The sequence below is a fragment of the Elaeis guineensis genome, chromosome 8 (assembly GCF_000442705.2).
Source record: "Elaeis guineensis isolate ETL-2024a chromosome 8, EG11, whole genome shotgun sequence".
NCBI lineage: Eukaryota > Viridiplantae > Streptophyta > Magnoliopsida > Arecales > Arecaceae > Elaeis > Elaeis guineensis.
In genome coordinates, this window is record NC_026000.2 from 109,915,130 (window position 1) to 109,942,415 (window position 27,286).

Genomic DNA, 27,286 nt, shown 5'->3' on the forward strand with positions numbered 1-27,286 from the left:
TCACGGGATTTGCAAAAATTTTGAGACACAATAGAGATGACTTACATGAGTGTTGACAACATACTCGAAGTGGTCTTGAGCATTATTGGTCAAAAAGATGAATTATACGGTAACCATGGGTCAGGGTTCTTAGAATGTTGCTTTGCATACATTCGACCTATCTGGATGTCAGAAACCATTGCTAGATGGTTACTTCGACTGGTTAAGAAATTGATTCCTATGCTACCAACTTAGGTTCAAACCTATAGGGTCACACACATAAGAGGTTGTAACCTAATCAGATGGTTAATCGATGATTGAGAATCGTTCTAAAGTTAAACAATCAATATGATTGATGTTTGACCTAATGCAAGTGTTGCAGGAGGATCATTAGCAATTGGATTACTAATTCGCTCAATCTGATTGAGAAATTTGGCTAAGATCAAGTCTAATTGAATATAATTCAATTAGAATTAGTTTGGATTTAATTAGATTAAGTCTAATTGGTTTATTGGATAAGCCAATTGCAAGGGAGAACAAGTCCCTGTTTGACTAGGACTTGTATGCACCTAATTCCTAACTAAGTTAGGATTTAAATTAAATATAATTTAATCTAATTTAATTAGACTCTTAGTTGACTAGGATCATTATTAATTAGGTTATAATTAATTTAAATTGGGTTCAAAGTATTTGACCTAATCTAAATAAGAATCCTAGTTAGACTAGGATTCCATCTTCTCTTGCGCCACCTAAGAAAATCAAAGCCCACGTCCACTAATTAATTTTAGATAATTTTTCTATGATTTTTACATCTAAGGAAAGTAATCTCACACTACTTATTCTAAAGATTTGAATTAGATTTGATCTGATTCAATATGAAAATTAATTTGGTTCATTGTGGAAAGTGGTTTAGCCTATTTCTCTTTTTGAAAGAGTCCCTCTTCACAAGGACTCTTCCCTCCCTCTCTTGTGCCAACTTCTCCCATGTTTATCCTCCTTTTTGTTGTCTCTTTTGTGGTTATTTTTATGCTATCCATGAAATAAATGAGATTGGGGCGTCCAAGAGTTGGACACCCCAAGGACTCCTTGTTAGACTAGGTCTTATGACCTAGTCTGCCATATAAAAGGAGGCCACCCCATATGCCATGATATAGGAGTCAAAAATTCATGGAAAATTGAGAGAATTACCAGAGGAAAATGAGGAATACCTGGGAGGTTTGAGGCACCAAAATCTATGGAGGAGAGTCCTCTAACAAGAGATCAAAAGTTGATGTCTTGTAGAGAAGAAAGGTAAGAGAGAAGATTATCTTCTATTATTGATTTTCTTTCATATTTTTTTCTCTCTTTTTTTTGTGCTTTTATGTGATAAAAATATGAGAGAGAAAAAAAGATTACATGGATGGTTTGAGGTGCCAAAATCCTTGGAGAAAATTCTTCAATCAAGAGATCAAAGGTTGATGTCTTATAAAGAGAAAGGTAAGAGAGAAGATTATCTTCTCTTATTGTTTTTTTCTTTCATATTAATATCTCTTTATTTTATATTTTTTTTATATGATAAAAAATTTGAAAGAGAAAGAGGGATGGCATGGTGAATTCATGCTCCAAAGAGTTGGATCATGGTGATCTTATTTTGGACATGATATGATCATGTTCTGATGGAAGAAGAAGAAGAAAAGAAGGTCTTTTCTTGAGATTTCTTTTAGAACCCTTCTTCTCTATAAATCATGAGATTTTTCTATGAAAAAAATTAGATATCATAAGATCTGAAAACTAGAAAAATATCAAGAGAAGAAGGTCTTCTCAAGTCCTAGCATAGAGATATTTTCAGGATATCAATTGTTAATGTACTGAGGGAGAAGATCTGTCTTCTCTTAGGATCCTTTTCTATTAAATATTAATTTTAATTATAGGGAGGTCAAAAGGTTTGACTTCTTTCTTATTTCTCCTCATATTCTTCATCTTTTAGAATGTTCAAGAGATCCGAAGAATATTTTTTAGATTAATCATCCGGAGGGATCTGCAAGAAGCTAGCACTTCGAGCGGATTTTCGTTCGACGAACCTCCGATTTTGTTGCAGCTTCGTGTGGATCACCTATAGAGGTCGGATGCATGTGTTACTCTAAAGACAATAAAAAAAATCGATCATGGAGTTCTCGACGTGCATGAAGGTAAAAGATCTGATCTCTTCTTTTATCTAGATATGATCTAGATTTTAGATCTGAAACTGTTTCAAATCTAGGATATTGATTTGATCAATACCAAATCTTTTATTTTCTAATTTATAAATGCAATATGACATGTTATAGGTCATAATTGTAGGGTTTAGTAATTTGATTACATATATTTATAGATTAAATTATTTAATTTACATATTCCGCTGCGTTATATTTTAAAAAGATTTTAAAATTCATGCATAAAACTCTGAACCTTTTCCAACAAGGTATCCATGGTAGTAGTGGCATGTTTGATCGAGGATCCAAAGCAGCAACAGATCAAGAGGAGCCAGTAGAGAGCAGAAGTAGGAGCTTTAGGTGGACTATCAGGTAGTAGACAGTGGTCGCTTCAGGGATTCAGAGGGTCTTTCTAGAGAGGGAGCTTTTGTGAGGAAGAGCTTATTGTGAGAGAGAAATTAGGTATATGAGGGTTGAGGGTGTGATCTCCTCTCATAATTTTTTTTCATAGTGAAGCTTGTATGCCCTGTAGAGGTGAGCCTTTTGGCTAATCCACATATTTGATTGTGTTTCTATTTTATTTCTTCTTTTTTCTGTTGCAATGCATGGTATCCAAAAGATCCTGTGGAGATGGTGTCATGGTCAGACATCCCCAATATCAAGTTTAAAATATTTGTCTCAGATGAAGTATCATGCCACTTCATGAAATCGGGAGCTGAATCAATAGGTCACTTTGCGAATCATGCCTTAATTATTTGGAAAGATTTAGCACTTTACAAATCCTGACATATTTATGAGGGATGGACGGCTCGAGATAGGTCATTATTTTAGCCTTGAAGATTGGGAATTTGTGGTTATGATCCAGCCAGTCAGAGGATGCTATCTATCTAACATTGATTGGCCCAATGTTTGACCTCTGTAGCTGAATCAGAATAGTGGTGCATTGAAGAGTCATCTGGTTGGATGGTCATGATTTGTATTATGTGGCCGACATTCAATGGCTCGGAGGGCCAATGTGGATTGTCGATGGATAGTATATAAAGGCCTTCTCTCCCATTATTCTTATCTTTTTTGGTTGCTGTCCATTCTCAATGTCTCAGTTTCCAATCCATCGGAGGTTTTCTTACTGCTATGCAATTGTCTCTTTCTTTGGTACCTACAGTGGTTTTTCGATTAAGCCTGGCATTTTTCTAATTGGTTTTCTTATCCCTTCCTCCATTTTGGTCACTTTCCTTCTTTCTTTTATCAGTCTTTTTCTTCTTTCCTTTCAGTCCTTTTATTTTTAAATATCTTCTAGTGATGAGGATCAGGGCAAAAGTGGTCAAGGTAGTTGGGATTCTTGGTTGCCTCCTCTCCGATCCAGATCTGAGGAGAGTTCTTGGATCGCTATCGAGGTCGCTTCTTCATCTAGGCATCGGGGTCCTAAACCGCATGGATCAGAGAGTCCTGTGTGGGGATTTGGAGATTTTTTCAGTCTTCGAAGTGAGGAGTCATCCATTATTAAGGCTAACCTTTGAAGGATTCAGTCTTAATACTCTATTCCTTCTGCTTTCTTGCTTAAAGCCCTCAGTCGGGAAGATCATGTTTCAAGTGCTTTGGAGGGTCAAGTTGCCATGTACAAGGAGACCCTCCAAGCTGGTCTTCGATTGCCTTTCAACCCCTTTGCTTCTAATATCTTTGAGTTCTTTAGAGTTCTTCTAATCCAGATTACTCTGAACTCCATTCAGGTGATCACTATTTTTATCATCATGTGTGATTGGCTTCCCATCCAACAAAGAACTTTGCTCTTTAGAGCATTGTTCACCTTGTAGAAGCACCCTTACGAAAAAAGATGGTGGTAATTTAGTCTCAGTATAGATGTAAGTTTATTACCTGTCTTCCTCTGTTCATGATTAGAAAAGCTGGTTTTTTTTTATTTCTTCGGATATTACTTCAGGCTTTAGTTAGATCTGGAGGGATTCTCAGCTCTCTCCAAATAAGGAGAAGTTGGTTCTCCCCAGGGATGAGGAGGATTACCAAAAGTTGTTCGACATCGAGGTGCTGAAGTTGAGTGAATTGATGGTTGAGCAGACACTCTAGATACTAACCTTCGTTCAGCTCTTCCTCGGGGTATGTCTGAGTCCTTTTACTTTATTAATTGATTTCTTTTGATCTTTTGCACTAACTTTGATCTTCGGCTTCACAGCGATGAAGCCTAATTTCAGATCGATTAAGTCAACTTTCCTGAAGAAAAGGTTAAGTACTAACTTAGGAGAGGGTTCATCGAGGAAGAAGACGAAGCTGACAGCTTCCTTGGCTCCAGACCACCAGCTCCACGAGCCCCCAACAGATCAGCCAGGACTTCCAGCATGGATCCAATTGATGCGCAGGAGGTCATCATCATACTGTCCCTAAGGATAGCTTCCTTAGCCACATTAGAACCTACCCAGGCAGTGACACCATCATCCCCTCCTTGGGCCTCATTGCTAGCTCGATTTGATTCCTTCCTGATCTCTCCAATGGCTCAAGCCCCCAAAGTTCGGCAAGGAGCAGGACCCTCCTGTCGATAATCGAGGAGAAATTTATCACCTTGGGGGCAAAGTTTCGAAGGGATGACTTAGCTCTCTACAACCAACAGCTTGCCTAGAAGATCATCAAGGCGATGCTACTACCATCTAACTAGGCCGTGACAAAGGCCTGACCTATGGATAAGGCTTTGTCTTCTTCGTTCGGAGATATCCTAAAGGTAAGTCCCTAACTTTTCCAATTTTCTTGCTTATCTTTGAGGTTTTCTCACTTCGATTTCCTCTTGTAGCTGATGCACGATGTAGCCCACCTTAGCGAGGTGGTCATCGGTTTCAACCAAGTCAAGAGAAAGCTCAAGAGAGATCTCCAGGCAGCGGGAGCTTAGATGAAAGCCTTAGAGGGAGACACTTTTTAGGCCAAGTCCAAACTCCTGGCTACCAAAAATTGAGTCACACAGCTCGAGGGCTTCCTTGCTGTTTGAGCATGAGCTTGTGGAGGCCTAGCAGAAGAGGATCCCCGAAATTGAGGCGGCAGCCTAGGCCACCAAAAAGGAGATGAAATCGATGGAGGCTCAGATGGAGATAGACAAGATGAAGGTGATCACTGAGGTCAAGTAAAAGGCCATCAAAGAGTACAAGGCCTTATTGGAGTTCGAGGCCAAAGTCATTGAAGCTTCATTGGTGGCTAGCTTTTGGATATGGCTTTGACACCTGTAAGACTTTGGTGGTGCACCTTTTTTCTTGAGGTCAATGTCAATTGATTGGACCCTACAATGGAGGTCGGCGATGAAGATCAGCCACCGACCAAGCATCCAATCGAGCCTACTACAGTCGGACTTCCCGTTGTGGATTTGGTCACTGCTCTAGGTCTTGTAGCCGAGTCGGCTACCAATGTCGAAGTATCTTTGGAAGAGTTTTGAGCCTCCATGTCTTATTCCCTTTTAGCTTTATTTTTTGTAATTTTCATCTTCATCTTTTGTAATGAAAACTTTTCATTAAACTTTTATTAAATGCATGCTTACTTGTTGGCTTGCCTGAAGCATAGTCTGAGTCCTTGGAATGGATTTGATGTTAGAGTCATTTTTAGTCTAACGTCCTTCTCGAAGCCATTTGATAAGTAGATCTAGGCTTAGATTTCACCAAGCCTAGATTTCACCAAGTTGTGAGCATCGATTGACATCCAAACTTGTCATTTATCATCAAATAGTTTTCGAGACCCTGTTCCACTAAGGTTGTCCTCCTAGGTAGGTGTCTGTAGTCGGCATTAGATTATTATCGATGTAACTCTTTGAGGTCTTCTTGAACCTTAGAAATTTTTTCCTCAAGTCATTGGCCTCGAGTGGAGCCAATATCGTGGTTGTCTTCCATCTAATGTTGATTTTCTAAAGTGGTCTACGAGCATGTGTAGGGTTGAATTTGCCAACTCATTGGCATCGTTCGATAATCGACCACTTTGCATGATTGGCTCTCTTTCAGAGTTCTATTTTTTGACAATAACCTCATTCAAAGGCATTTTCTTTGAATGGGGACTGCTCTCGAAATCACCTTTTTGCTGATGTAGATTATCGAAGTCTATGTCGACACATTTGGATAGATTGTGCTAACTCTATAACTTCGATTGTGTCCTTAGATCTATTTTGAGGATTTCATTTGTGGGGGTCCTAACTTTGGTCAGAAAATCCCCTAGTCATCGATGCTATGCTGAACAGAATTTTAGAAGTCTCAACCAGAGCCGAGATATCTCCGACAGATTGATCTTTTGATTTAGACGTTGAGGTTTAGTTTGGTGTCTGAATATCCCATAATTATCATGATTATCAATGCCTTACGGAACATAATTTTTGAGATCTTGATTAGAGCTGAGATATCTTGGGGACTATGTATCGAAGAGTTGTGTTACCCAGGAGCCTAGGGGATTGAGGTATTTAATGCTGGTGCTTTCCAATTAATGATAGTCTATTGGAAAAGATGACTAGAGCTCTAACTTTCAGCAAGCATGGTCATCAAGGCTTCTCACATAGTGACACCTATCTTGCAATCAGAGAGGGTGGTTGGAGACATTCAGGTCCAACTCCTTTATAAATAGGATCCTGTTGCTTGAGGCTGGCATCTCTCTGATAATCTTCCGTATTATGGTGGTGCTGCCTCACTCAGCATCGTGAAATCGATGCTTTCTCCCAACTAAGGGAGTCTCTTCCTACCTCTGACTAGCTATAGAATGCCTCAAAGGATGAGTACTCTAGCTTGGCATGGGAGGTATTGAAAAAATCTACCACTTCAGTGATAGAGTTGCAGCAGCGGCCATCAGGGGCTGCTTCAGCATCGTGCTCCAAAGAAGGATCTTTGACCTTTTTAGGGCTTGCTCTTGGCCCCCAGTGAGTTAGCCTTCTGACCCTCCTTAGTGAAATATCCAGGAGATAGGCGGGTTCCTGAGAGGGCACCTATTATTCCATCCCCAATGTCCCTTACTGAGGACAGATGACCATCGAAAGGAAGGTCTTCACATGTGGAGATTGCCAAGGACTTCATTGAGCATTGTTCGGATTTGCTCCCGAGGATGATGGTTGAGCCCAAGGATGTCAACGGAGCTCAAGTCTTGTCTCTTTTCTTTACTATAACGAACATTGTCCAAATAAAATTGTCGTGTAATAAGCCCTTTATGGAACATGTACAGATCTTTTGAATGAAGTATTCCTCCATTATCTCTTTTGTGTGCCTTGTATGAATGTCTGCCTAAGGTCAGTGCTAAGTTATTATCGTTCCCTTGATTTGACTCTCATGGGGATATTTTAGAGGACCCATAGGAGGAGTCATCTAAGGTTGATTTGAAGTCGATCGATGGTGATTTTCATCATCATCCTCAGCTTCTACTCGACTTGCCGAGGAGCATCAAGTGGCATGTGGGATCCTTGGAGGACTAGCCCCTTCATAGTTATCCTCAGCTTCTGCTCAACTTGTTTGTGGATGATAGTCCCAGGTGATCATGTGGGGTCCTTGGAGAGTTAGTTCCTTCGTTGCTTCAACAGAAAATTTGTATCAAAGCTCAAGGGTGCACTTTTATCGACATAGTCAATAGACATATAACTTACTGGTAAGACAATATTATCATCATTACTAGAATGGAGGTCTCATCAAAGCCTTGTTTTCTATCATCATTAATACGATGACATTTGCTATCATCATTAATACGATGACAATATTATCATAGGGAGTCTAAGCTCCTCAAAGGTCAGTAATATCCCTTGTTCACTCTCTTCCCCTCCTTTGTTTGGTCTTCTACCTCTTCAGACTTTCAACATGGTCTGCTGCACCCCTACCACTATGAAGGCCTGAGATCATGTTGATCACCAGCTATAGGTTGGTTGGTGTTATTCTCCTTATCAGACTGATTTCAAGATGGTTTCTTAGGTGTTGGGTTCTAATGCTCCCAGATATATCTTTCGATTTAGCCTCTATGAATAAGAGCCTCGATCTCATCCTTCAATTGGAGATACTCCTCGGCATCATGACTGTGGTCAGTATGAAAATGGCAGTACTTCCCCTTATCCCTCCTTGTTGGTGGAGTCTTCATCGATGGAGGTTGGCGAATGTAGCCTTGGCCCTCAATCTCCATTAGAATTTGAGCTCGAGGGATAGTTAGTGGAGCATAGTTGTTATAGCATCGAAGTGGGCTCTTGTTGGTCAGGAGGATCTAGCTCCAAGCTAGTTCAGGTGTGACCCCCCTCCTGCTGACGTGCAACCTGGCCCTCCTCGATTTGCAAGTACTTGTAGGCCCAAGTCAGGAGGTCAACTTAATCTCTCAGAAATGTCTTGTTGAGCAAGTAGATGAGATGGTCATTGTGGAGGCCTCGCTTCAAGGATAACATGTCAACGTTCTCATCCAAGTTGCGGACCTCCAATGTGACTACGTCGAAACATGCCACATAATCTCACAGAGATTCACCTTCTTCTTGATTGATGAAGAAGAGGCTGTCAAGTTGTAAAGCCAACATTATCATTTCTCTGGCTGACCACCTGAATGTCACCTAAGTGGTACCTAATCCTCTGAATCTTCTGCTCGAGGCTGTCTGATTTATGTCACAAATTGACATAAAAAGTATCAATTAATATCTAAATTATCTAACTTTATTAGAAAATTGATATTTGTTATTATATTTTGCAGAAGAAGAGGTCATCAATAGAAAGAACAAGGAAAGAGGATTCCAACGGCGTAAATTTTATGCAAAACGGAGTTAAATTGACTCAGAAATTGAAGAATGAAGAAAGAAGACTCAATTGGATCAAACCCGAGTCAAATCAGGTCAAAATTGGTCAAAAATCAACTGATTTAGTGATCTGGTTAGCCGCCTGGTCCACAGCAACAGGCGTCTGGACCATGGACCCATCGGCGCACCATAAACCAGTCAATCAGCGAGTCTCGGCTCACCGCAACGCATCGCGAGTCCCGGTCCACGCGTGCGGTCCAGGGCTCATAAGGAGAGGGAAGAAGGTCCGAAGGGCAACCTGGTAACTTCACATTACTCGATGGTCTGATCAAGATCCAACGCTCCATATTTTTACGCCATTCGACGGCCACCATCGCAGCCGGTCAAGATCCAACCGTAATCAAGCCAATTGCAAGAATCAATAAACACTAGGACAACATGGGATCCTTCTGCAGCGCGATCCAACGGACGAAATCTTCCAGCACCTTGATCGGATGGTCCGCGACGCATCCGACCTGATCCCATCTCTGCAGTGCGATCCAACGGCAGCGCTTCACCCAGATCATGATCCGACGGCCCAAAATCGCTCCCGACTTGATTTATTAGATGAATTGGGTCCTTTAGATGAAGATCGGACGGCTGAAATAATTTCTAGGGTTTCTTGATGGATTTAAGTACTTTTTTAGTGAGATTTGAGCCCCTAAATCTTCCTAACAGCCCTCTAAAATTTCTTAGTTCCACATCTAAAGTTTTGAAAACCTTATAACCCCCAAATGCCTATAAAAAGCCCCCAAAGGCTCTTGTTTTAATGATTCTTTCCTTCCGATCAAGCTTGTAACCCTAGATAGTGGGGTTTTTAGCTTTCTTCTCAAGCCTCGAGCTTTGAAGTTTTTGTAATAATTTTTTTTATATATAAAATCTTATTTTTATGCAATTTTATCTCTTTACATTATGTAATTTATTTTTCTTGCAATTAGGATAGTTTAATTTATGCAATTTAATTTTATGCAATTAGGTTAGTTTAAATTATGCAGTTTAAATTTATGCAATTAGGATAGTTTAATTTATGAAATTAGGATAGTTTATTTTTCTGTATTTAAATTTTGCAAGTAGATTTAGATCATGTCTAGCTAAGCATCCCTTCTAGGGTTTGCGATGAAGCTAGATCATGAGTAGGGGTTTTACATAGGGTTCTTTCTTTTTCTTAGGGTTTCTTTTTCTTCCTCTTTTGCCAAGAATTTTTGATGAACTACAGTTGGGTCAGAGTCCCTTCATAGTTCATGCTTGATTCAGTGCATAGGAGGAGAAAACCCTAAGGGATCCTAGTTACTACTCCCCTGTAAAGAATCTTGATAGGTTATCGTTGGACCTTAGTCCCTTCATAATCTATGCTTTGGAAAGACAAGAGGAGTAGTCGTTAGGATCAATAAAAAAAATTCTAGGTAGAATTCCCTAATCTAGATCTAGTGGATTCAAAAACCCTAGATCCTTAGTCTTATTGTCTTTAGCAAACAACTTTCGATTTTCGATTTTTGTTAAAGCTCGCTTGAGCATAGATTTGAAAATTATTTTTAAATCAAGTCTCTGTGGGATCGACCCATACTCGCTGGTCGTGTTACTCTGCACACTGTGCGCTTGCGATTTTATTTACAAATTTTAAGATTTGCACATCAAGTTTTTGGCGCCGTTGCCGGAGATTTGGCATTTTAAATTGTTTTCAAATATTTGTTCTTCGTGCTTTATAACTCTTTTTTTTTTTCCTTTAGGTTTCTAGATTTAGTTGGTGATTGCTGGAAAACTCAGGTACGCTTCTAATTTTTTTTTTTTATTTTTAGTTAATTACTTTTCCTTTTAGACCTAATCATTTGAATTTACTTAATCATAAAAAAAAAAAACAAAACAAAAGACATTTCATAATCGTGAAGTAAAATATCAAAATAAAAAAAAAATTCTAAATTAAAATCTTTTACATTCTTGGTCATCTTGTTTATTTGCATTTGCATTTTCATAATTAATCTAAGGGCATCAACCTATTAACAAGATAAGGTGGAGATTTCATTACCCTTCCTTAGCCCAAAAACCATCTCCATCATATTGCATTACCTAGACCTTTAATCTTAAAATCAATTAGACGTCAACCTTAAGGAATTCGAGCTCAATAGGACAAGGAACCCTAAGAGTTCTACCAAGTTTGAGTTGTTTGATTAGTTGGTGTCTAGGCAAGTCTCTGAGGGTGGTTTGTTAAATTGGTTCAGTTGCTGGTCTGGCCAACTCGTTTGGTGTCTAGAAAGGCAACGATGAGTGAACCTCCCACCTCTTATACTTACCTGGCTAACTAGTTGATCAATCTCCACTTGGAAGGCTTGAAGGGTCATCTTGGAACAGTTAGGAGCTGTCTAGATTTAGGTTAACCCTAGGATAGATTGAGTTTAATTTATTGTTTCACTTGTTTGAAAAATAAAAAAAAAATTATTAAAATTTAAATTAATTTGGTTACTTTTCTTTAGATTTAGGACTCCTTAGGATCTTTTCTTTAGAACTTTTTTCCTTTTCTTTCTTTTTCTTATACATAAAAATTTTATAAAAAAATTGTATAAACATCGAGAACCGTACACCTCGTGTGTGGAGAAGAGTGTCAGGTCGTCTAGTTAGAATTGAGTCAATTCCTGTTGTTCCAATGGCTGAACCAATCCAACCCATGACCCTTAAGGATTTGTGTTATCCAGTTGGCTCCATCCAACCATCTTGTATCAGGTTGCCACAACCCACAGCTAACAATTTTGAAATCAAACCTCAAATCATAAATATGCTTCCAAAATTCACAGGATTAGAGGATGCTTATATATTTATTAGAGAATTTGAGGAGGTATGTGCAACCATGAAACTGCAATTAACAGAGGATGAGGTCAAACTTAGATTAATCAACTTTGCCCTTAAGGATAATGCTAAGAAGTGGCTTTATAGTCTGCCAAACTATTCTGTCACTACCTGGGAGGGCTTTGTGAGAACATTTTTGAAAAAGTATTTCCTCCATCATAAAATAGCTAGGATTAGGAATGAAATAAATCAATTTTACCAACTAGCTGGTGAATCATTTTGGAAGTACTTTGATCGTTTCAAGAATCTTTTGACCCAATGCCCACACTATGGAATAGAAACTTGGAGATTATGCCAGATCATCTATGAGGGGTTAGATTCAAACTCAAGAACCATGCTAGAGTCCATGTGCCAAGGCCAATTTATGGACAAAGAAACTACTGAAGCTTGACAATTCTTAGAAGACCTAGCCGAGAAAAATTTACAGTGGAAAACAACTAGGGAACCTGATAAAGCTACACCTTCAAGAGGAGGAATGCATCAAATTCAACCAACCCTAGCATCAGAGGCCAAGATTGCAACCTTAACACGTAGATTGGAAGCCTTAGAATTACAGAGACCAGCCAATGTAAATCAAATATCTGCACCCATGTGTAAAGGGTGCAATGCACCAGACCATGTCTTAGAAGAATGTTCCTACTCGAATGAGTGTGCACAGGTGAATGCCACCTATCAAGGACCATTGAACAATCCTTATGCACCCACATATAACCCAGGTTGGAGGAATCACCCGAATTTCTCATGGTCCCAGAATCCTAATGTAGGCAATCCAAATTTCAATTAGCAAAATCTAAGGTCCAACCCAGTGATGAACAACCCACCAGGCTTCCATGATAATGACAAGAAAATTATCTCTTTAAAGAAAAGCCTAGAAGCCATGATGAAGATACATACCAGCTTTATGCAAACCACAGGTCAACTCATAAATAATAACACCCAAGCTATAGCCCGTCTGGAAATGCAAGTAAGTCAGCTGGCTTCGACCATTAGTGAACGAGAACATGGTAGGTTACCTAGCCAACCTGAGCCAAATCCTAGGAACCAAAATGGTCCACGACCCCAACAAGGAAACCAAGTTAATGGTGTAAATGCCATTCATACCTTAAGATCGGGAAAACAAATAGACAATAAGGTAGTTGCACTTGATGATATAGAGGACTCATCTGCCGAGTCACCTTCTAAAACTACTACCTTTCAACCTCAAGCACCAGAAACTAAAAATTCACCTAGTCCAGTACTTAAAAGTCCTAGAGCTCCTTTTCCAAACAGACTGAAATCCAATAAATCTGAACATTTAGACAAAATTTTAGAGGTATTTAAACAAGTCCAAGTTAATATTCCTCTTTTAGATATAATCCATCAGGTTCCAACTTATGCCAAATTTTTAAAAGATCTTTGCACTAGGAAAAGGACCACTAATGTACCAAAGAAAGCATTTTTGGTTGCAAGTGTCAGTTCATACCTATCTAGCCATGTGCCAGTTAAATATAAGGACCCTGGAGCTCCAACAATTTCTTGTGTTATTGGAGAAACCAATATAAAAAAGGCCTTGCTAGATCTAGGAGCTAGTGTGAATATCCTTCCATATTCGGTGTATGAGCAACTAGGATTAGAAAAACTTCAACCTACTGGGATCACATTACAGTTAGCCGATAGATCTCTCAGGATCCCTAAGGGAATGGTCGAGGATGTTCTGATAAAGGTTGAAAATTTCATTTTCCCTGTAGATTTTATTATTTTAGAGACTGAGCCAGTTGCGAATCCTAAAGGACATATACCTGTCATTTTAGGAAGACCATTCTTAGCTACGGTCAATGCTGAAATCAATTGTCGAAATGATCTAATGAAGTTATCCTTTGAGAATATGACCATTGAGCTTAATATTTTTAACTTAGAACAGGAATCCTCTTCTCATGCTGATGTCAATGTAGTCCAAGATGGTATTTATGAATCCATTGACATTAGTGATGATGAAGTCGACCTAGAGTCTAACCCCTGGTTAATCCATGAGTCTGAGGATGTCAATGAAATACTTAAAGAAAATCAGATTAATCAGGAATCGACACTTCCCACTGAACCAATCATTGATATGGTGAAATCATCACCTAAACCATCGATAGAGGAAGCACCCATTTTAGAACTGAAACCCCTCCCAGAATATCTCAAGTATGCATATCTAGGACCCAAAGAAACTTTGCCTGTAATTATTGCATCAGACCTAGATCCCAAGCAAGAGGAGGAGTTAGTGTCAGTTCTAAAAGCAAATCAAGAAGCAATAGATTGGACCATAGCAGATATCAAAGGAATAAGCCCTTCTATAGTTTAACATAGAATATACTTAGAGGAAGAGGCTAAACCAACAAGAGAAGCCCAAAGAAGGCTTAATCCAGCTATGAAGGATGTAGTTAAAAAAGAGATTCTGAAACTCCTAGATAGTGAAATAATTTATCCTATTTCTGATAGCTCTTGGGTAAGCCCAGTTCAAGTAGTACCCAAGAAATCTGGGGTAACAGTGGTCCAAAATGATGCAAATGAACTTATCCCAACTAGGACCCAAACGGGATGGAGGGTCTGTATAGACTATAGAAAGTTGAATGCTGCAACAAGGAAAGATCACTTTCCTTTGCCATTTATTGATCAAATGTTGGAAAGACTAGCCGGACAAGAGTTTTACTATTTTCTTGATGGATACTCCGGTTACAACCAGATCCCCATAGTCGCTGAAGATCAAGAAAAGACTACATTCACCTGTCCATTTGGTACTTTTGCCTATAGATGAATGCCCTTTGGACTATGTAATGCACCGGCAACCTTCCAGAGATGCATGATCAGCATGTTTTCAAATATGATAGAACGATTTCTAAAAATTTTTATGGATGACTTTTCTGTTTTTGGCCTAACCTTCTCCGAGTGTCTGAATCACCTACAATTAGTTCTAGAACGATGTAAAGAGAAGCACTTAGTTCTCAACTGAGAAAAATATCAGTTTATGGTCAAACAGGGAATAGTTCTTGGCCATGTCATTTCTAAAAAGGGGATTGAAGTGGACAAGGCCAAAATATATCTAATTGCAAGTCTTCCACCACCTAAATCTGTGAAAGAAATACGTTCATTTTTAGGTCATGCTTGATTCTATAGAAGGTTTATTGCCAACTTTAGCAAAGTAGCACATCCACTGACTAATCTTTTGGCAAAGGATACCAAATTTGAATTTACTCATGAGTGCTTGGAATCTTTTGAATTTTTAAAAAAAGTACTTGTATCAGCTCCAATCATTCATCCTCCTGTCTGGTCTGAACCATTTGAATTAATGTGTGATGCGTCCGATCATGTTGTGGGCGCAATCTTAGGTCAACGGATAAATAAGCTGCCAGAGTGATATATTATGCAAGTAAAACCTTAAATGATGCGCAGCTTAACTACACCACAACTGAGAAGGAGTTCCTTGCCGTTGTCTTTGCTTTAGAGAAATTTAGATCTTATTTGGTTGGGACCCACACCATTGTTTACACCGATCACTCAGCCATTAGACATCTCCTAGCAAAGAAGGATGCCAAGGTACGCTTAATCAGATGGATTTTGCTCCTTTAAGAATTTGACCTAGAAATTAGGGACAAGAAAGGCACTGAGAACATTGTAGCAGATCATTTGTCCCGAATTTCAGTCGCACCATCTAGTGAACCACCCATCAATGAATCTTTCCCAGATGAGCAACTCATGTCTGTGTCTACTAAACCTTGGTTTGCTGATATTGTAAATTATTTAGCCATAGGTAAGATACCTTCTCATTGGACTAAGCAGGATAAATATAAATTCTTTGTCCAAGTGAAGTATTTCATTTGGGATGATCCTTATCTTTTTAAACAATGTCCTGATCAAATTATTAGAAGGTGTATCCTAGATAACGAAGTCATGAATATTTTATCTTTTTGTCATGATCAAGCATGTGGGGGTCACTTCGTGTCTAAGAAAACTGCTGCTAAGGTTCTCCAATGTGGTTTTTATTGGCCCAATTTGTTTAAGGATGCTCATGAATATTGTAAAAGTTGTGCTCAATGTCAGAAAATGGGTCGAATCACCAAGCGACACATGATGCCACTCAACCCAATCTTGGTAGTTGAAGTTTTTGATGTTTGGGGATCGATTTCATGGGACCATTTTCAAATTCCTTTGGAAATGAATATATTCTAGTAGTAGTTGATTATGTTTCAAAATGGGTAGAAGCAATTGCATGTAGAACACCCGATAGCAAAATGGTCATTAAGTTTTTTAAAGAAAATATTCTCTCCTGTTTCGGTATTCCTAGGGCAATCATTAGTGATCGGGGAACCCATTTTTGTAACCGACCTTTTGCAATATTGATGAAAAAGTATAATGTCACCCATAAATTGGCCACACCATATCATCCTCAAACTAGTGGGCAAGTTGAAGTGTCAAACCGACAAATCAAACAGATCCTGGAAAAAACTGTTAGTGCCAATAGAAAGGATTGATCTTTGAAATTAATTGATGCACTTTGGGCATACCGAACCGCTTTCAAGACCAATCTAGGAATGTCTCCTTATAGGATTGTGTTTGGTAAACCATGTCACTTGCCTATTGAGATAGAACACAAAGCCATGTGGGCCATCAAACAACTAAATACAAATTTGAACGACGCTGGAAACCATAGGAAGCTTCAGTTGAATGAATTAGAAGAACTTAGAAATGAAGCCTATGAAAATGCAAGGATATACAAGGAACGAACCAAAGCATTTCATGATCAATCAATTATGAGAAAAACTTTCAATATCGGACAAAAGGTGCTCTTATATAACTCTAGATTACATCTGTTTCCAGGAAAGCTTAGGTCTAGATGGACATGACCATTTTTAGTAAAGGAAGTCTTTTCACACGGAGCTGTTGAGATAGAAAACCCAAGTAATGGTGTTATCTTTAAAATTAATGGTCAACGATTAAAACCATTCTTGGAATTATCTATCGAGATTGTTGAAGATGCCATGGTTCTTTATGAACCAACTTATTCTGATTAAATTGCTTCGAGGTTTGGTCTGGCTGAAGACATAAAACCTAGCGCTTCTGGGAGGCAACCCAGCTTATTTAATTTCTAATACTTTCTTTGTTTTCAGTTTGCTTAGGACAAATAAATTAGATAAACTCTATTGGGGACAATGTCGGTCAAGTTGGGGGGAGAGCTTGAACAAAATCAGGTGTTATCATTTTCTTTTCCTTCCACTATGAGTTATTTCTTGCATTTAATATATTAAAAAAAAATTGAAATAAATTAATCTAGAAAAGAAATAAGAGTAAGTTAGAAAGTATTTGCTAATAAATGTAGTGAGTCACGGAGAAGATTAGCTGGTTAGACTCTTGGTGGCCTAGGTCATTTAAAGACTATTAGCACTTCCAATTGCACATGCACACTAACAAGGTAAAGTAGGTGTTAATTGTAAGGCCAATTAAGGATTTGAGTATTATTTAAATTAGATAATTTTCTCTACACCCCAATTGAAGAAATTTGAATTTAAGGAAAGAGCTACCTGCCTGAAATAAAATACAAAACACAGAGTAAATGTGGATTGCCCTAAGCCTAGTAACCGGGTCTCTTCACCTAAGTCAAGTGTTGAGATTCGCATCAAACGATGGTGGGAAGGCCAGGATGCTCAGCAAAAAAAAAAAAAAAACAATGTGAAAGCTACCTTAGTTCTTTGTTTAATCTGGGGTGTATAGAAAATTAATCGAACTAAGTTATGAAAAATGATACAATTGGCCTGTACAAGTTAATACTGAAATACTAAGTTAGTTATCACTCACACAAGTGCTATAAAACTTTAAGTGTACTCTAAGAAAGCTCCTAAGTAGACTGACTACCGATTCTAATTCGAAGCTCATTACTTAGTAATACTAGAAAACTTCTTGAATTTCGATCTTAAATTAATTTGCAAAGGAAGGATCTTTTTAGAATATGATCTTATTTTGGTACATTGCTAAGGGACTAGCAATGATTAAGTTGGGGGGTGTGATTTATGTCACAAATTGACATAAAAAGTATCAATTAATATCTAAATTATCTAACTTTATTAAGAAATTGATACTTGTTATTATATTTTATAGAAGAAGAGGTCATCAATAGAAAGAACAAGGAAAAAAGATTCCAACGGCATAAATTTTATGCAAAATGGAGTTAAATTGACCCAGAAATTGAAGAATGAAGAAAAAGACTCAATTGGGTCAAACCCGAGTCAAATCAGGTCAAAATTGGTCAAAAATCAACTGATTTGGTGATCTGGTTAGCCGCCTGGTCCACAGCAACAGGCGCCTGGACCATGGACCCATCGGCGCACCATAAACCAGCCAATCAGCGAGTCTCGGCTCACCGCAACGCATCGCGAGCCCGGTCCACGCCGCGGTCCAGGGCTCATGAGGAGAGGGAAGAAGGTCCGAAGGGCAACCTGGTAACTTCACATCACTCGATGGTCCGATCAAGATCCAACGCTCCACATTTTTGCATCATCGGACGGCCACCATCGCAGCCGGTCAAGATCCAACCGTAATCAAGCCAATTGCAAGAATCAATAAACACTAGGACAACACGGGATCCTTCTGCAGCGCGATCCAACGGACGAAATCTTCCAGCGCCTTGATCGGACGGTCCGCGATGCATCCGACCTGATCCCATCTCTACAGCGCGATCCAACGGCAGCGCTTCACCCAGATCATGATCCGACGGCCCAGAATCGCTTCCGGCTTGATTTATTAGATGAATTGGGTCCTTTAGATGAAGATCGGACGGCTGAAACAATTTCTAAGGTTTCTTGATGAATTTAAGTACTTTTTGAGCGAGATTTGAGCCCCTAAATCCCCCTAACAGTCCTCTAAAACCTCTTAGTCCCACATCTAAAGTTTTGAAAACCTTATAACCCCCAAATGCCTATAAAAAGCCCCAAAGGCTCTTGTTTTAATGATTCTTTCCTTCCGATCAAGCTTGTAACCCTAGATAGTGGGGTTTTTAGCTTTCTTCTCAAGCCTCGAGCTTTGAGATTTTTGTAATAATTTTTTTTTTATATAAAATCTTATTTTTATGTAATTTTATCTCTTTACATTATGCAATTTATTTTTCTTGCAATTAGGATAGTTTAATTTATGCAATTTAATTTTATGCAATTAGGTTAGTTTAAATTATGCAGTTTAAATTTATGCAATTAGGATAGTTTAATTTATGAAATTAGGATAGTTTATTTTTCTGCATTTAAATTTTGCAAGTAGATTTAGATCATGTCTAGCTAAGCATCCCTTCTAGGGTTTGCGATGAAGCTAGATCATGAGTAGGGATTTTACATAGGATTCTTTCTTTTTCTTAGATTTCTTTTTCTCTTCTTTTGCCAAGAATTTTTGATGAACTACAGTTGGGTCAGAGTCCCTTCATAGTTCATGCTTGATTCAGTGCATAGGAGGAGAAAACCCTAAGGGATCCTAGTTACTACTCCTCTGTAAAGAATCTTGATGGGTTATCGTTGGACCTTAGTCCCTTCATAATCTATGCTTGGGAAAGACAAGAGGAGTAGTCGTTAGGATCAATAAGAAAAATCTAGGTAAAGTTTCCTAATCTAGATCTAGTGGATTCAAAAAACCTAGATCCTTAGTCTATTGTCTTTAGCAAACAACTTTCGATTTTCGATTTTCGTTAAAGCTCGCTTGAGCATAGATTTGAAAATCATTTTAAAAAAGTCTCTGTGGGATCGACCCGTACTCGCTGGTCATGCTACTCTGCACACTGTGCTTGCGATTTTATTTACAAATTTTAAGATTTGCACACCACGATACTAGAGCGAAAGTGCTAGTAATTATTAGAGAACAATGGTACTAAGTGTGATCAATACGAGTAGTTATATGGATGTCTATCTACTCATCAGTGACATACTCGATGCTGCAGTGGTGTGAGTAGTCCTTAGATCTATGGTACCTCGACTGCTCATAGTGGGATTGCTGTAGTTTGACTACACATAAACTGGTTCCTAGCTATATGAATCTTTGTAGTAGATGTTGGCTGTAGTAGGTTCACTATAGGAGTAGGGTGCGTCTTAGATGGGATCTATCGATTTTGATAGATAAGGAGTAGTCCTATGTTATTCATAAGACTGAGTTCAGAAGATCATGACCATGGTAGAGTGAATGATGGAAAAAAATTTTATAAGATTTACTTATGACCTTGGGTCGATTGAATGTTACATATGACAAGCGATGAGATTTGATGAGTTATCCATGACTTTCATCTTGTCGGAACTCATGATAAAAGGATTGAATTACATGGTAACTATACCTAGAGGTTCAATATTTCATTCTGTTGAATTGTCACCATATATTACTAGATGTCACTAATGGATCATGAGACTCATCGAGCATCATCTTGATGATCAATGATTCTTGCTGGATAGAGTTGAAATTATTTCAATCCATCAAAAGAAGTTTCGATGATAGTATATCTTACTACCAGATAGATAGAACCAATAGGATCACACACAAAAGTGATCTTTGTCTGATCAAATAGTTGATCTGTGATTATGAATCATAGAGGAACTTAATTATTAATATGATTGATGATTAATCCAATGCAATTATTGTAATTGTCTAACTTACTAAGAGTTAGTAAGTTATAGGAGGATTAATTAGCAATTAGATTGCTAATTGACTCAATTTGATTGAGCAATGGAGCTTGGATCAAGTCTAATTTATTTCGATTCAATTTGGCTTGACTTAGATTTAATTAGATCAAGTCTAATTGGATTATGAGATAATCGAATTGCAAGAAAAATCAATTTTTAATTAGATTAAGATTTGGGTGCTATCTAATTCCTAATTAGATTAGGATTTAATCAAGAAAGATTGGGTTCCTAGTTGGATTAGGATTTTAATCTCTTTGGGTCCAATCAATTCCTAATTGGATTAGGATTTGATTTAATTTAAAATAGGCATAAAAAAATCCCAATTGGATATGGATTCCTCCTCTTTCCTTGCGCCATATGAAGCCCCAAGTCCACTTTTTGTTGTGTGAGATATCTCCACACTTAAAAAGAGCCATGCACCTTCTTATTTGCGTGAAAGAGTTCCCGCTCCAAGGGTCTTCTCCACACTAAAAAAATAGGAGTTTGTTGAAACTCCACATGCCAAAAAGGAAATCTTACATGCCAATATATTCCACACTAACAACCTTTCGTGCCTTGTGTTTGCATGAAATATTCACACCCAAGATGGAAACTCATCTACACATGCCAAGAAAATAGGGGGGCATCCAACTCATGGATGCCCCCAAACTCCTCTCTTAAACCCTATCTAAACACCTATAAAAAGAAAAGCTTTTAGGCGTGGGTGAATAGAGGCATTTTAACATGAGAAATCTGAAAAAATTCAGATTGTGCATGGGTTTCTCAAGAGGCATGAAAAGGGAAGAAACAAAAAGAGTTCCTTCTTCAAGCCAGGGTTCTTGCGTAAGAAAGGAAGAAGAGTCTTCTTATGAGCATGGATTTGAGAGAGGAAAAGTTCCTCTTTGAAGGTGTGAAAAAGAAGCGAATGGGTTCTTTGGTGCGTGGAATAAAAGAAAAGAAAGAGTTCTTCTCTAGATCTCTAACGTAGGGATCTCATGCGTGGGTTCTAGGAAGAAAAGAAGAGAATCTCCTTGTTCTTCTTTCCCATCTTCTTCCTCTTCTTCCTCCTCTATTCCATCTTCCTTAGAGAGTCTGAGAGATCGATGGAGATCAGCAATATCAACCATCAAGAGGTGTCTTTTGCAAGGGAGCCAGCATCTCGATGAAGAAGTAGGCCTCCGATCGGATTCGAAGATCTCATGTGGATACCCGTAAAGGTCGGACATATGTGGGCTAACCAAAAATCTCAAAGTATACCACAATCATCAGCTGTGGGGATCATCGATCTGTGCAAAGGTATGGAGATTAGATCTCCAGTTAGATTTATTTTCTAGATCAGATTTTAGATCGAATCGTTCGTATTCATATGTTAGATCCTATTAGGTGGTTTATAGGTTAGATCTAATGCATGTAAAGATTAAAGCGTTTAATCTAAATTTTTATTTTCTCTATAAATCTGAAAATGTTTTAAAACACATACATGAAACCAACCTAATCTAACAGGTCCCCCACCGGAACACCCTCGACGAGTGTGGGCTTTCTTTGCAGGTACTTTTCAATGTCGTAGATCTCAACCGACATCCGACTCTAGCCACATCAACACCTCTCCAGAGCATTACGACAATAGATTGGAACTAGAGGAAAGGTCCTAGATCCCTTTTAGGAGAAAAAAATATGGTGCAGGTGAGAGTACAAAACTCCACTGCATCCCACCAACAATCTATCCATCATAGTTGGAGTAGTGCCTCTCGTGGATCCATTATGGAGCAATCTCTGACCATAATGATCCACCACCATTTGAAGCTCTGACCCACTGGATCCAAGCATTGACTGATGCTATGCAATGGGTCTAACAAGTGATGGAGTAGTAGCAATAGCTATAGGTGGAACCGAATCCTCAGGTGATTCCCACCCATCTCAGTCGACGGTCTCGCTCTCAAAGTTTGAGATCCATCCTCTGATAGCATTCACACCACTCCATCACCATCCCAATCCATTCATCTTCCCATCAAAGTCTGAGGGAAGGAACACAGCAGAGAAGCTCTTCTCCATCGATAATTCAATCTTGGCCCACTCCCCTAAGCTTGAGAGATCTTGACAGGAGGTGGAGCTCAATAAGAGAGTTCGAGACATCAAGCATCACTTTAGCAAAGTCTAGATTGGGTCTCAATGTTGTAGTAACATCTTTGACTTCAACTCTCGACCACCATTCATCTAGGCCATCTTGGAGAAATCGATCTTGAGCCAATTCAAGGTACCTCTACTAGAGCCATATGATGGCTCCATAGATCCTCTTGATCATCTATAGGGTTATAGAACCCTCATGATGCCCTAGGCCACTTTAGACACCCTCTTATATTTTGCTTTTCTGGTTATCCTCAGAAAGTTGACACAAACGTGATATTCTGGACTTCAGCTAGGGTTCATCTATTCCTTCGAGTAGCTCGACAGACTATTCATTATCCACTTTAGTTGTTGCCGACTCCACTTGAGGAACTTAGACAACCTCTTCTCTCTTCGATAAGAAGAGGGTGAGTTATTGCATGACTACGTTGCATGCTTCAATGTTGCTATGCTCGAGGTATAAGACCTCATCCAGTCGATGGCAATGTTAGCAATTAAACAAGGCTTAGGGAATAAGTGCCTCATTTTCTCCCTTGATAAGAAGTTCTTGAGAGACTATGCTGACCTGCTAGCCAAGTCCAAAAGTATATCTAGGTGGAGGAAGCTCGAGAGCTCCATACACAAACGAAAGGAAAGAATATCTCCAATAAGAAGAGAAGTTGGGAAGATCCCTGAGTGGCTTGAATCAAGAGGAAATCTTCTCGGCCATGAAAGAGCTATCACCCAAGAAGTCCTTGGTGATTCAACAGTTGCACTCTTCTATCTATCCATGATTTTAGATCCTGATGGAGATTGAAGTCCAAGGATATCTATGGTGATCCAGGCTGATAAAGTCCCCCTCAGACAGGAGGAATAGAAGGAGGTACTGTTGCTTTCACTGTGATCATGGCTATGACACTAAGGAGTGCCACCAACTCAAGGACAAGATTGAAGCTTTGATCCCCAATGGCTATCTTAGCAAGTATATGCGAGAGTGGTAGGATCGAGCCCCCAATGAAGAGAACAACAATAATGGGCTGATGGCCGATGTTATCAATGCCATGTCCACCCTAGCTAGAGGCATGGGGGAAAGGAGATGAAATCAGGGAGAAAAGAGAATGGTGCCCCAGGGGGTATCACTCTTCTACTTAACTCTTTAAGGAAAGCCAATGGCATCATCGTCGCTCTACCGATGACTGCTAGCCATGATGTAAATATGATTTTCATTTATAATACAAACCTATCTAACACTCTGTTTATAATATTATTTGAAGGCTAAAATTACCAACCGATCTAGAAAAGGAGAGGTTGGAGCAAAGACCATGTCAAATGATGCACAACCCCAATAGTGATATCCTTAAAAGCAATATCGAAAGGCTAATAACCCAATCAGATAATCGGATCCTCTATTGGTCTTCACACATGAATGAGGCCTCGAGCACCCATTAGGCTCAATGTCCAAAAGAGGGCGAGAAGCTCCCTGAGGTTCCTAGGATGAGTAGGCCCTACCATTGAGAAGTTCAACATGGCCCAATATAGCCAAATGGCCCATTATAATCGAGATGGCTCATTATAGCCATCAACATGGCCCACTATAGCCGAGATGGCTCATTATTGTCACATAGCCTACTGTAGCTGAGACGGCTCACTGTAGCCATCAACAAGATCCACTATCGTCATAGATGGCCCATTATAGTCGAGACAGCCGACTGTAGCTATCAACATGGCCCACTATAGTCGAGACGGTCAACTGTAGCTATCAACATGGCCCACTATAGTCATGGATGGCATACTGTAGCCACACCATCTATTGTAGCCATCAACATGGCCCACTGTAGCCATGGATAGCCTATTATAGCCACACAGCCCACTATAGTTGTCAACATGGCCACTGTAGCCACATGGTCCCTCATAGCCAATCGAGTTAAGTCTTCAAGAAATCCAATATGGCTCACTATAGCCATGAATGGTCCATTATAGCCACATAGCCCATTATAGCCAAGACGATCCACTATAGCCATCAATATGGCCCATTATAGTTGTTAACGTAGCTCACTATAGCCATACAGCCCACTGTAGCCGACATGACCCATTACAGCCATTAACATGACCCACTATAGCCATGGATGGTCCATTGTAGTTACACAGCCCACTATAGTCGAGACGACCCATTAAGTCATCAACGTGTTCCACTGTAGCCATGAATGGCCCACTATAGCCACATGGCCCCTGTAGCCAATCAAGATAAATCTTCAAAAAATCTAACGTGGTCCACTGTAGCCACAGGTGGCACACTATAGCCACACAACCTGTTGTAGCTGAGACAGCTCACTGTAGCTATCAATATGGCTCATTATAGCCATGGATGGCCCACTGTAACCACACAGCCCATTATAACTGTTAACATGGTCTATTATAGCCACACAGCCTACTGTAGTTGAGATGGCTCACTGTAGACGTCAACATAGCCTAAAGTAGCCATGGGTGGCCTCTAGCCATCAACATGGCCCACTATAGCCACTTGGTCCACTAAAGCCAATCGAGGCAAGTTCTCAAAAAATCCAACATGTCCCACTATAGCTACGGATGGCCCACTATAGCCATACAGCCCATTGTAACCAAAAACACCACTGTAGTTGTCAACATGGCCCAATGTAGCCACATGGCCCACTGAAGACAATCAAGACAAGTCCTCAAAAAATTAACGTGGCCTACTGTAGCCACATGGCCCATTGTAGCTAACATGGATCAATCCTCTAGAGATCTTACAATGCTAGTGGAAGCCGGCGACGAATACAGTAGAAGAGTTGACTCATCTTAAAGTAATAAGGAGAGCACCGGATGATACACCAAAAAGAGCCTCAATGAAGGAAGTGTTTCATTTAAAAGGTTCATGTACATTTCAGCGAAGCTCATTATAGCAAAGAAAGAAGAAAGGATTAAAAGGGGCTCGACCGACATCCTCAAAGCATGAGATAGGCTTCAAGATGATGCTATCCCTGATAGAGAGTGCAAGACTCCTCGATCGATGACACTCACCGACCTCCCCAAAAGGGCATTGATGATGGCGTGGGTGCTTCCCTTTTGGAATCCCACTCACCTTCACGATGCATCTTCAAGGAAGGCTAGAAAGAAGCTCTAGGCGAGAGAAGAAGCCAGCTCTCTAGAAAGGTCCAAGACTTAACCATAGAAGACAAGGTATCGAAAAGCCCAGATGGTGGCCTCTGCAACCCTCAACTAGAAAAATAGAATTTCTCAACACCTCCCATACCAAAGCGGGATGTCCACTAAAGTGCTCCCCAAAGCTTATGGTGATTGACTAAGGGGAAGGAGATCTCCCAAGATGGAGAAAGGCACTGACAGCCCTCTGACATTAGACAAGGTAGCTCCACCATAATATTGAGAAAGATAACTAAGGCAATACCAATTACAGGCAGTAGAACTCCTATTTATAGGAGCAGGCCCAGGTAAATTCAAACACCCCTCTAACTGTGTGATAGATGCCGCCACCTTAAAGGCCTCAAAAGCTACACTTCTTGGAAAGTGGATATCAGTGTTAAATGCGAGTCCTAGCAGATCTCCAAACTGTACAATTCTCTATCATATAATTGGGGTGAATCATCTTCTGATTCATGAAAGCAATGTAATGCTAGTCAGCATTCGGTGCTTGGCATGTAAGCGAGCCTGAAACTTTCAAAAATCCATTCATCATATGTAGATGAAGCAGAAGCTTCAGACAATGTCAAGAAAGATTTTAACTTGAACATGGAATCAATCAAGCCGACCTATCTGAGCAATTCGAGCCCTTGATTGAGGCAAAGAGCTGACCATACCAACATCACAGGAAAGTGAAAGGTTTGAATGAGAGGTACACATAGTGAAAATACATATTTTTTATTAGTTAAAAGTTTTATTATAAAAGCTTCACTGAAGTGAAGGCACCAAAAGTAAATACAAAGAGATGAAGATCTAATCTTCGTTTGAAGAGAATGCCCCGACCTCTTCATCACTGTTGCCAAGATGAAGGTACCTCAAATCCAACTTTGGGACCATCTTCTTAAAGGCAAGCATTGCAATCCTCGAAGTCCTAAATGAATCCAATCGAAGACACCTCGATAAGCTCATCCTCGAAGTCCCCTGAGGCTTTGAACTCCTTGATGCATCGGAGCCTAGCCACGATGAAAATCTCCTTTGCAGTCTCGACAAACCTCTGATTGCCCCCAGACAGATGAGGATCCACCTTGAACCTTGCTGACCCTCCAAAGGGAGGTGGGCCCAGTCTAATGAAGGAGGGGTCTGGAGTGACCCCAATGCAGCAACATGTGGTCTTATAGCCACGGCCGACCCAGTTTCCATCTAGGACTACTACGAATTAGAGACAAAGAGTTCTAACTGGACACTCCTCATCCTTTTGGATGAGGACTCTGTTAGATGTATGTCCTAGAAGCTAATTATTGACTGATAATATTGTTCATTCTATGACCCATATTTATACTTAAACTATTATTTAATCAATAAAAAGATAAATTTTTATTTTTCATTCAAGTGTTATGTGTCCTTGAATCATCCTTAGAATTGATGTTACGATACATATTCTCAAGTGTTGAGAATTAGAGGTATGTATGATTGATTCCTAAATTGTTCTCAATCATAGGATAGTCATAGGGATGACGATCTATCTAGATAGACCGACGCACAATTCACTTTTTTTGAGATAGATGAGTCTCTAATCTACAGTGTAGAGACATTAAGTAGAAAGTATGGATAGTTGTTAAAGAATAATTAGTATTAAGCACAATCATTTG

At 39.4% G+C, this 27,286-nt stretch overlaps 1 non-coding gene across 1 annotated transcript; it reads right to left on the bottom strand.

Moving 5' to 3' along the window:
- Nucleotides 1-11,905: 11,905 nt before the first annotated feature.
- Nucleotides 11,906-12,012, bottom strand: LOC140851400 (small nucleolar RNA R71). The gene has a single exon (XR_012134152.1). It is a non-coding gene; the product is annotated as a small nucleolar RNA R71 (small nucleolar RNA).
- Nucleotides 12,013-27,286: the final 15,274 nt, after the last annotated feature.